Genomic DNA, 11,885 nt, shown 5'->3' with positions numbered 1-11,885 from the left:
TGAGATTGTGTTTCGCAAAAACAAAAAAGATATGATTCAGGAGGCTTGTTTTGGACGATCATGTTTGCAAACCAAACTAATTCCTTTATACGAAAAAACATGTTATCAATATTTTGGTACTATGAAACTTACTATTGGTCCTAATAAACCAAATATATACCAATTTAATTGCCTTTAAGAACAATCTGCTCTCTTAATGCTTTTCTTTTCGTCTGAAATGATCTTAAGAAAGGAGCAGCATCACAAACCCATTGCAAATATAACCTTAGACAAAAGCGGTCGACAGAATCTTGCAACTCCAAGGTGGGAGATGACTAAGCTCTTTACATCTCCCAGACGTATCATTCTACATCGTGGCCTTCACATTGTTCTTATCATCATAAGTAGTGGTAGTAGAAATGTTACCATGTGACAATACTCAAACAACAATAAAAAAATTGGTATATTTGGTAGGCAATATCCTACTCTCTGCCCACCAACATAAAGCTGAAAATTCCTTAAACATTATAGGTTTTCTGGTAAACGGCAATAAAGCACCATCCAAACTCCAATTACTGACATTGCAAGCTTGAAATTATGTGCAATATATCTTAGGTAGCTCTCACGAACGCAATATATTCCATGAAATGTCTGATAGACTCATTTCCATTTGTATTTATTCATTTATTTTTGTTAAGGGCAAATCTCACACGAGAGGAGACCATTTGATAGTTTGTAAACTAGCATTTCCACATCAAATGCCGGTGCCTCGTTCTCAAGTACCGAAGGGCCTCAGGTGACTGTGAGTGATCTGCAAGATCGTCACTTGAAACTAGATTCGACCGGATTTCATTTCAGAATTGTGGACTGCAGACGCCATCTATGGACTGCCCGGAGAAAATAGGTGCCTTCAATCAAGAAACTGTGTGCTTTTGACAGCGGGGCAAGATTAAAAATTGCCGAATAAGCAATTCCAATGAATGCATAAAAAAGTAAAGAGTATTGTATTCAAGTTATTTAATGCATATTTTTTTTTTTTTTTTTTTTGTTTGTTCCGTTAAACAAATAGTATTTGAAGCCAAATGCATGGAATTGTCCGAGGGAATTGACGAATCGGGTTCTGGTAATACATTCACAGCCCTGGATTGTTAGCCGGCGAAAACCTAGAATTTCCAACAAAATTTGACTATTCCACATATTATTTTAGTCTAATTTATGGCAAATCTGGGGGTACATTATACTGAGACGGTTTTATAATGTTATTCTTAGCTTTAACCTCGGCAAAACCTCACATAAATGATATTCTGCTTTCGGTTGGTACTTTTAATTTTTTGAAGGGTTTATATGGCTGGCTACAGGGTTACAGGGTGCGCCTACAGGGTGTCAGCACTGCGATTCCTCTTAACTTTTCTCCTAACTAAAATATTCCAGAAAATAAAACACTGGATACGTTTTAATAGCTAATTAGATTTAATACATTTCATTTAGCCATAAATTCCCCCATCACTTAAGGTATTCATCTTGAAGATATTAATTAGTATATACGAGAGTTTTACAAATTGATAACCTAAAAGGACGATTATTTGTCCTTCGAGTTTCTCGAAAGTTATAAAGATTAATTTTATCTCGTAGCTCTGTAATGAAGTCAGAATAACCTCTATATTAATATCATATAGAAAAATAGTAATAAATACGTCCAGGAAATACTTTAAAATGACAGTGAAAAAAAAACTGATATAGGTGACAGGATTACCAAGTGCAAATGCACTTTAAGCTCTTTCTGCAGTGAGAAATGGGTGTAATTTCTTATACAAATTAATGGAAATTACATATATATCTAATATATATAATTCTATCTTATTTATTAATATTCTCAGGGCTGCCTCTCGATTTTCTATCGTATCCTGGAATTTTAAGGTTGGTAATTCTGAGTAACAAATCCTGACTTATTTCAACCTCAATTTTCGAATTTCCATGAGTTTTAGCAAAATCAAAACGTACTTTCAACCAGAAACAATTATTTTTATTGAATATATCCCCAAAATGGCAAAATTTCTATTAAAATAAAAATCAAAGGATTCATAATTTTGATATGAATAGTCCTTTGTGCGTCATGAATACGAACTTTTAAGAGAACTTTTAAATGAGGGGAATTTTTCAGCCTTTTCTACGTCATTTGCTAATTTTTAAAATCGAAAATGACAAGGTATTCCTTACAGCGTCAATTAAGTCTTTGATTCATTATTTCACGTAAAGAAGAGTTCGTCATTTGCCCTGGATTGGGTGTAAAGCCTCTATTAATGTTGGCTATCCTGCTTCCTCTCCAGACAAGGAAACAGCTTTTGTTTGTTACCAGAACGAACTTCGTCACTTTCTTTAGAACATTTTACGTTCTTCAAAACGTCACCTTATTAAGGTTCAATTTTAGATATATACATTACTTCCTTTATACTATTTATCATATATATTGATCCAGGATTTATTCGCGGTCTTGCAAAAACAATATATAATAGTTTCGTCTTCAAACAACCAAACTTCATCCTAAGATTGTCATAGCACTCAATAGATGTCTTTAGTATAGACAATCTTGAGAAAACAGAAGGCAAAAGAAATGTTAGCAAATAAGAGGAGACTCAATTGGGTGCTTTTCCTATTTTATACCTGATTAAGTTAAAAAATATTGAAGATAAGAGTACAAATTGTGGACAAAACCTCTCATTCTAGATAAAGGCCAGTTGCCTTTAAGCCGCCCTCACGGGGGTGCACTGTAGGCTTTACAAGAGGGCGTTTGGACCCTAGTTGCAGCCACTTTTAGCCTTTGACTTGACCTCCATTCCCGCTTCATTTCTTCGATCTTGCTGTCCAACCTCTTCAGCTCTTTCATCTTTAGATCCTTCTATTTCATCTCCAATTTTTTCTGGGTCTCTTTCTCTTTCTGTTCAACCACTCGAATTCCTTTTAGAAGCGTTGTATGGGCAAAAGTGTCCTCAGTGCTAGGCCTAGCCAAAATTTCCTTCTAAATAATTTAATTTAGACGATTATGTGAGTTATAATCGCTTCCTGGGGAACTTAAACCGTAAACCGTAAACCTCTGCTGCACGATAAATCTCATAAAACTTCCCGAAGAAGGAAATAGGATGAACTTTAGAGAGAAAGATAAGGAAAGAAAGTTGGTTGTAGAGGAAAGGATGAGAGGAGGCGAAACGCTTTAAACCTCTTCTGATTATCTCCTTACTCCGTCATAATTAAAATGGCGAGAATCGTTTCATGCTTCGCGGTAATGAACTACTTATCATACTCGCGATTTGAGATGCTGGAGAGAGAGAGAGAGAGAGAGAGAGAGAGAGGAGAGGACCAGCATTACCCTTTAAGGTTATGAAAGTGCAGTATCAAAATTTTATTAGTTATATATATGATAGTTCATGAATATCTGCCATCATTGTGATATCTTGTTCCTTCATAATTCTATTTTCAAACTGTGCATAAACCAAGATTTATAATGACATGTTAAACCAATGAATAAAAGCACGTATTAATTTCATAATGATAAACCAATAACTCAAAAAAAAAAAATGGCAAGCAACTTACAAAGGTTCTCAGCAACTTCAATAGATTGATATCATACCAATATAGTAATAGGTTATACAATAAGTGTTTTTCATTTCATAAAATAAATACGATTTAAACCTCCTGTGCAGAAAACGCCCATAGCATTAAAATCTTTTATGAGCTACAGAAAAAACACTCATCAATAGAACGTCGAACCTCTATTATGCAATAAATCTTAGAATATAAACTTTTAGATGAAAACGAAAATAAGTGTGTAGTAATGTTTACTTATTACAATGTTATCAATATTATCAGCATCATCGCCCTCATTATACCGCGAGAGATAATAATCCTTGAAAAGACATTATAAACCAGAGAGTTAAACCTATAAGAGACTCGTGTACAAAGCGTTTAAAAAAAGCGCCGTTCATTCTCCCTCTGATTCTCTAGAGGCTAAGATTATTAAGGAAGAGGAACAAACAGACATTATGTAGTTGGGGTAAATAATAAAACGGAGTCCACAACACCGAAGAGACATTTGATTTATTCATGAAATTTAGGCTGCCAAGCCAACACTAGGGCACCTTTGGCTTATTTAGATCTTAAGACAGAGAAAATAAATAGTGAGCTGGAGTGGTGGACAGCAAGGTAAGGAGATGAAATAACAAGAATAAAAAGGTGAAACTGGAAGAAGTAACAACTTTGAATGGTTGGACAGCAAGACTGAAGAAGGAAAAAAGGATCGAAGGTCAAGTAAAAAACTAAACATTAGATGCAACTAGGGGCCGAATGCGCTCTGCAAACACCTTTCAGAAACGCCTACAGTGCACCACGCGAGGGCCAATGACAGCACTGTCTTCCTATAGAAAGATGAAGAGAAAGGTTGAAAAGAAGAAGTTAAAATTAGGGGCATGTTTATGGGAACAGGGAACGAACAATTAAGCCAGCTCATAAGGAATCCCAAATGGGGCGTTTTTTTATTGTTTTAACTCTCTCTTACGTCGGCTGGGAATTGAATTTCTACTCCTTTTCTGGGCTGTTCACTTCGTTTTATGACTGACTTCGCCACCGATATGTGACTTGCAAGGAGAAGGGATATAGTCGCCTTTTAGATGAATCTTGTTGTGCTCTGGAGAGATGAGAGAGAGAGAGAGAGAGAGAGCAATAGTTTTTATATTAGAAAGAAAATTTTGCTGTTTGCTAAAGAGAGAGAGAGGAGAAGAGTGACGAGAGAGAGAGAGAGAGAGAGAGAATAGAGAATAGTTATTAGAGAATGTTATAATTTTTTTGTTTTTCTAGAGGAATCTTACTTTTTTTTCTAGAGTGAGAGAGAGAGAGAGAGAGAGAGAGAGAGAGAGAGATGTGTGTGTGTGTTAACTTTACAAAAACCAAACCATGATTTAAGGCTATAAACGGACCTTTAGGAAGCGTTTAAACACGGTATGTCTCGCCTTTTGGGACATAAGGATATATAAGACTAATCTAAAACGAATGTTTTAATTAACTGAACCGAGATTCGAATTGATCCTTTGGGAAGTACGAGTGTAATAAACACCTCATTAAGGACAACGAAAGGGAGCTTTTTATATATACCTAAGGACGCCTAGGATACGTTGAATCCTTTTTGGTTGGCATTTAATAATTTGAATGTTGATTTCATCAGTCAGACAGACCTGTGCTAATAGCATCATTAATACTTATTTTCAAGGTGTTAATCATAACACAGGTGTATGAGAGAGAGAGAGAGAGAGAGGAGAGAGAGAGCAGAGAGAGAGATAGAGAGAAGAGAGAGAGAGAGAGAGGGAAGCACGTAACAACTAGAACTGATATTTCTAAGCGTGAGTGGATCTTAAAAGATAGGATGCTTATTAGATTCACCAATCTAAACAACATATATTAAAATTTTATGCTGGTATTAGTTATATATCTACTTGGTTTAGTCAGTCAATTCTGAAGCCTAAACCCTTAAACCTAAAACAAGTTAACTATCGAGGAAAACTCCGAATTTTGATCAAAGGCCTGAAATGCTAGGAGAAAGAGAGAAAAATAAAAATAAAGAGGGGGTAGGGGGCGGGGATTGAAGCTGGTCACGCTTAAAGAAGACATCCCCCACCAACCTCCATGGCCAAGAGCCTGTCCTAAAGGCCTGCATACCTGGGAAAGACTAAAAAGCCAAAAAACGTTCGCGACTGAAGCGTTGAAATCTCCAGGTGAACCATTTGCATCCGTAAGAACATCATTCTTTGGATTGACAAGCGACTCTAATGCCTGTGCTTATAATCTCCCAGACTACAAATGAGATAATCACAACGTAAATGAATCTCGTAAAAGGCATTAAATGACCTGCTAAAGTAATGCTATGAAAGATAAATGCGTGTACTTATTAATCTTTAATTATCAAAAGAGCTTTTTCTGATTAATCGAGAGCATATAATGTTTCCAAAGATTACGGTTCCGGGGACAATGGCTGATTCGGGCGTTTGAAGAGGCTCTCATTAAACACAATAACACTTCTGAAAATAGCAGCAGAATTTGGATTGGGATTTGAGCCATTTCGGGTTAATCTATAAACCAAAATCTGAGATTCCAGTTATTGTTAGTAAGCATTTAAAACAAATAGTTTGCACTTTAAATAGACTTTAGGCGAAATATACCAGTGCTTCCTCAATAAATGTCTCAGTACATCCTCATGCAAATGTTAGCAGTCGTTCCCTCGGACACAAATATTTTACTATAAATACTTATTCTATTTTTTTCATTTCATGGCATGTCCATTAGAAGGTGCTCATACGTACTGTTTTCCCTTAATATATTAGTAGTGTCCATATAACCTGATGGTAGTTTCATCCCCTTTGCAAATAGACGTCACGCTTTATCTTTACACTAAAACACCATATATATTCAAGTTTACATAATTTCATTTTAAATTGAAGTGCTTGATGTTTTACCAAAAATGTAATTCTCAACGTCACTCTGGTCTGTTTGCACGTATCACCCTATCCGTTCTGATACCATAGTCCCAGGAGGATCTTTGCCTGATCGTTTTCTATCACTCCCTCAGGTGGTTGCTCATACCCACTTATTTACTGCAAGGTAGCTGATGTTTCTTGCACAGGCTCCAGTGGTAGGGCTTTTGCCACTGAATCATGCCTTTTTTTGTATTGGTTCTGTGCAAGTGCCGGGCATTCGCTTGCTATGTGGTTTATGGTTTCATTTTTCGTATTGCACTTCCTACATATGGGAGAGATGTTATTTCCGTCTATCATTATTTGAACATATCTGGTTCTTAGGGCCTGATCTTGTTCCGCTGTTATCATTCCTTCAGTTCCTTCTTTAGCTCTCCCCTCTGTAGCCATTGCATGTGTCATCGCTGGCTAGTTCTTTAGTCTGTCTCATGTATTGTCCGTGCATTGGTTTGTTGTGCCAGTCCTCTGTTTCTGTCTGTCATTCTCCTGTCTCTGTATATTTCTGGGTCTTCGTCTACTTTTATTAGTCCTTCTTCCCATGCACTCTTTAGCCACTCGTCTTCACTGGTTTTCAGATATTGCCCCAGTGCTCTGTTCTCGATGTTGACGCAGTCCTCTATACTAGTAGTCCTCTCCCTCCCTTCTTCTTTTCCGTGTTATGTATAGTCTGTCCGTATTTGCTCTTGGGTGTAGTGCTTTGTGTATTGTCATATGTTTCCTGGTTTTCTGATCTATGGCTGCGGAGAGTTCTGCCTTCGTCCATTCCACTATCCTGCTGTGTATCTGATTACTGGCACTGCCCATGTGTTTATGGCTTTTATCATATTTCCGGCGTTGAGTTTTGACTTGAGTATCGCCTTGAGTCTCTGCATATATTCTTTCCTGATCGTGTCCTTCATCTCTTGGTATTTTATATCCCCTCCTTCCATTATTCCCACGGTATTTGTATCCTGTGTCATCTATGTGTTTGATGTTGCTCCATCTGGTAGCTTTATCCCTTCAGTCTAGTTACTTTGCCTTTTTGTGTGTTGACTAAGGCGCATTTTTCTATTCCAAACTACATCAGGATGTCCCAGATACAATCCTTACAGTCTGGATTAGGGTATCTATTTCCTTGATGCTCTTACCATACAGCATGATGTCGTCATGAACATCAGATGGTTGATTCTGTTGCCTCTTTTCTTGAGTTGGTACCCGACATCCATCTCTAGTAACTTTTGTCATGGGACGGGGAATCATGACAAAAGTACTATTATTATCATTATTATTTTTTTTTTTTTTTTTTTTTTTTTTTTTTTTTTTTTTTTTTTTTTTTTTTTTTTTTTTGTTATTTTTTTTTTTTTTTTTTTTTTTTTTTTTTTTTTTTTTTTTTTTTTTTTTTTTTTTTTTTTGCTCTATCACAGCCTCCAATTCGACTGGGTGGTATTTATAGTGTGGGGTTCCGGGTTGCATCCTGCCTCCTTAGGAGTCCATCACTTTTCTTACTATGTGTGCCGTTTCTAGGATCACACTCTTCTGCATGAGTCCTGGAGCTACTTCAGCCTCTAGTTTTTCTAGATTCCTTTTCAGGGATCTGGGATCGGTGCCTAGTGCTCCTATGATATGGTACGATTTCCACTGGCATATCCCATATCCTTCTTATTTCTATTTTCAGATCTTGATACTATCCAATTTTTCTCTCTTTCTCTTCAACTCTGGTGTCCCATGGTATTGCGACATCAATGAGTGATACTTTCTTCTTGACCTTGTCAATTAACGTCACGTCTGGTCGTTTGCACGTATCACCTATCCGTTTCTGATACCATAGTCCCAGAGGATCTTTGCCTGATCGTTTTCTATCATCCTTCAGGTTGGTGCTCGTACCACTTATTACTGCAAGGTAGCTGATGTTTCTTGCACAGGCTCCAGTGGAGGGCTTTTGCTACTGAATCATGCCTCTTGTACTGGTTCTGTGCAAGTGCCGGGCATTCACTTGCTATGTGGTTTATGGTTTCACTTTTCGTATTGCACTTCCTACATATGGGAGAGATGTTATTTCCGTCTATCGTACTTTGAACATATCTGGTTCTTAGGGCCTGATCTTGTGCCGCTGTTTATCATTCCTTCAGTTTCCTTCTTTAGCTCTCCCCTCTGTAGCCATTGCCAACTGTCATCGCTGGCTAGTTCTTTAGTCTGTCTCATGTATTGTCCGTGCATTGGTTTGTTGTGCCAGTCCTCTGTTCTTTCTGTATTTCTCCTGTCTCTGTATATTTCTGCGTCTTCGTCTGCTTTTATTAGTCCTTCTTCCCATGCACTCATTAGCACTCATCTTCACTGGTTTTCAGATATTGCCCCAGTGCTCTGTTTTCAATGTTGACGCAGTCCTCTATACTTAGTAGTCCTCTCCCTCCCTCCTTTCGTGTTATGTATAGTCTGTCCGTATTTGCTCTTGGGTGTAGTGCTTTGTGTATTGTCATATGTTTCCTGGTTTTCTGATCTATGCTGCGGAGTTCTGCCTTCGTCCATTCCACTATTCCTGCGCTGTATCTGATTACTGGCACTGCCGTGTTTATGGCTTTTATCATATTTCCGGCGTTGAGTTTTGACTTGAGTATCGCCTCGAGTCTCTGCATATATTCTTTCCTGATCGTGTCCTTCATCTCTTGGTGTTTTATATCTCCTCCTTCCATTATTCCCAGGTATTTGTATCCTGTCTCATCTATGTGTTTGATGTTGCTCCCATCTGGTAGCTTTATCCTTCAGTTCTCGTTACTTTGCCTTTTTGTATGTTGACTAAGGCGCATTTTTCTATTCCAAACTCCATCTTGATGTCCCCAGATACAATCCTTACAGTCTGGATTAGGGTATCTATTTCCTTGATGCTCTTACCATACAGCTGATGTCGTCCATGAACATCAGATGGTTGATTTTGTTGCCTCTTTTCTTGAGTTGGTACCCGGCATCCATCTTCTGTAGTACTTTTGTCATGGGAATCATGGCTACTACTACGAAGAGTAGTGGGGACAGTGAGTCGCCCTGGAAGATCCCTCTCCTGATATTAAACCTCTGCTAGTCTTATTCCAGAGCTTGTAAGTGTATTCCAGTTGCGCATTGTATTTTGAGGAAGCTGATGGTATTTTCCTCTGCCCCATATATTTTCAGGCATTCTATTAGCCATGTGTGTGGTATCATGGTCGAAGGCTTTCTTATAGTCTATCCATGCCATGCTTAAGTTGGTTTTCCTTCTCCTACTGTTCTTCATTACCATTTTGTCTATCAGGAGCTGGTCTTTTGTGCCCCCTACACTTCCTTCTGCAGCCTTTCTGTTGGTGGGGATGGTGTTTGTCTCCTCTAGGTAGTTGTATAGCCTTTCACTGATGATACCTGTTAGTAACTTCCACATTATTGGTAGGCAGGTGATAGGCCTGTAGTTACTGGCTATATTTCCCTTACTCTTGTCTTTTTGTACTAAGGATGTTCTTCCTGTGGTCATCCATTTGGGTGCTTGGTGATTTGAGATACAATGCTGGAGTTGTTCTGCTATTCGTGGGTGTAGGGCCTTGAAGTTTTTGAGCCAGTATCCATGGACTTCATCAGGACCTGGGGCTTTCAGTTTGGCATTTTATTATTATTATTATTATTATTATTATTATTATTGTATTATTATTATTATTATTATTATTATTATTCATAATATTATTATTATTATTATTATTATTATTATTATTATTATTATTATTATTATTATTATTATTATTATTATTATTATTATCTGGAGTGAGGGTCATCAATCAGAAACTCCGGTCAACATTGTCCCAAATTCATTCCCTCTCGACCCTCCCTCTAATGGGATCGGATTTAGGGACGGTTTCCCTAGTTAGGGCTTTGGAAAGGTCAGAGTCTGTAAACGGAAATGTCAAATATAATATCCTGAAATGTTCTTTACTCCACCACCCAAAACCCCCTTTCCTAGAATGGAAATATCTCTGTGGGTGCTCGGATCTGCCCTTGGTCCTCTGTTGTATTTTTGTCTTTTAGTAACTTAATGAGGTGTTTTGCTTTGTTATTTATGGCTACTGATATATTACCCTTCATTAAGATGACTCTTTTGAGAATGGAAGAACTAAAAGCATTTGCGTGTTATCAATTAAGTTAATTAAATTGATGGATAGGGTCAAAGTTTGTTTTAAACTGTAGGAAAAAAATCTCTCTCTCTCTCTCTCTCTCTCTCTCTCTCTCTCTCTCTCTCTCTCTCTCTCTCTGTATTGTCCTTTACTTTCTTTTACTTACTAATGAACACCACATACTTTGGAAATTTGAATTTTAAGTCAATGACCCCTGTGAGTTTGTTCACATGAATAGCGTTTATCTCCTGAATAATAATAATAATAATAATAAATAATAATAATAATAATAATAATAATAATAATAATAATAATAATAATAATAATAATAATAATAAAGGAAAAGGTTCTCCAAAATGGCAAGGTTAACCTTGGTTCTTTTTCTCTTGGCAAAGAAACCTTTACTTCAAGCGTAATAAAATGCACTATACTGGCCTTCTCATCATAAATAGCAACAGAAATTCCTATATATTGCAATGCCCTTGCAATAACGCAATGCTGCAAGCGAGACATAGTTCGCAAGACGTGACCAGGATATAGACTAAGGATTTTTTGTCGAACAAACCAACTTTTCCTTCCAAACTTGATAATAATCTGCCTACGAGATTGCAACAAAACTGCAATTTCCTAGCAATAAATCAGACTAAGATCCGTCAGAAAGCAAAGCAGTATTAACCTAAGGATTTGTTCGTGAGGCAAATTGATCTTCCTTTCGAAATGGATACAAAGCAACTTATTGGGCCGCCAATGACGATGTTAGTCGAAGTCGCATGATATTACTGATTTATAAGATATCGCTCCACAACCAAAGCAGTTTTGGCTTTAATCCTGTAAAAGATGTCAAATTAATGAACGGTATTCTTACGAATCATAAAGAATATAAAGAAAGTTTGTCGGCAATGTTATCAGTTAACTCTTTCAGTATTGAAATTAATTTTAGGTTACAGGTTTTTCAAACTGGAAATTTTTATAATAATGTAATTTCATAGAAAACATATTATTCGCACATGTTTCAGTCATCATATACTACTCTTAATCCGTTTATTGACAATTCCTATTCATATTATCCCAATATCCTTCCTGCCTTAAGAATTGCCCAATACGTCTTGGATAATTTGGTACATAAAATTTTAGCAGTTGAGTTGAGGAAGTAATCTCTATTTGATCTGGTTATGATGAATATTAATTACTTATATTTTAACCATTTTAAGTATGGTTCGTTATTTCTTTAATAACATGTTTATATTTTCGAGGAATATCCTAAAAAAAGAAAAAGGTTAAAAGTAAG

The sequence above is a fragment of the Macrobrachium nipponense genome, chromosome 1, assembly GCF_015104395.2.
Source record: "Macrobrachium nipponense isolate FS-2020 chromosome 1, ASM1510439v2, whole genome shotgun sequence".
Taxonomy (NCBI): Eukaryota; Metazoa; Arthropoda; class Malacostraca; order Decapoda; family Palaemonidae; genus Macrobrachium; species Macrobrachium nipponense.
Note: the sequence above shows the minus strand (reverse complement) of the source record.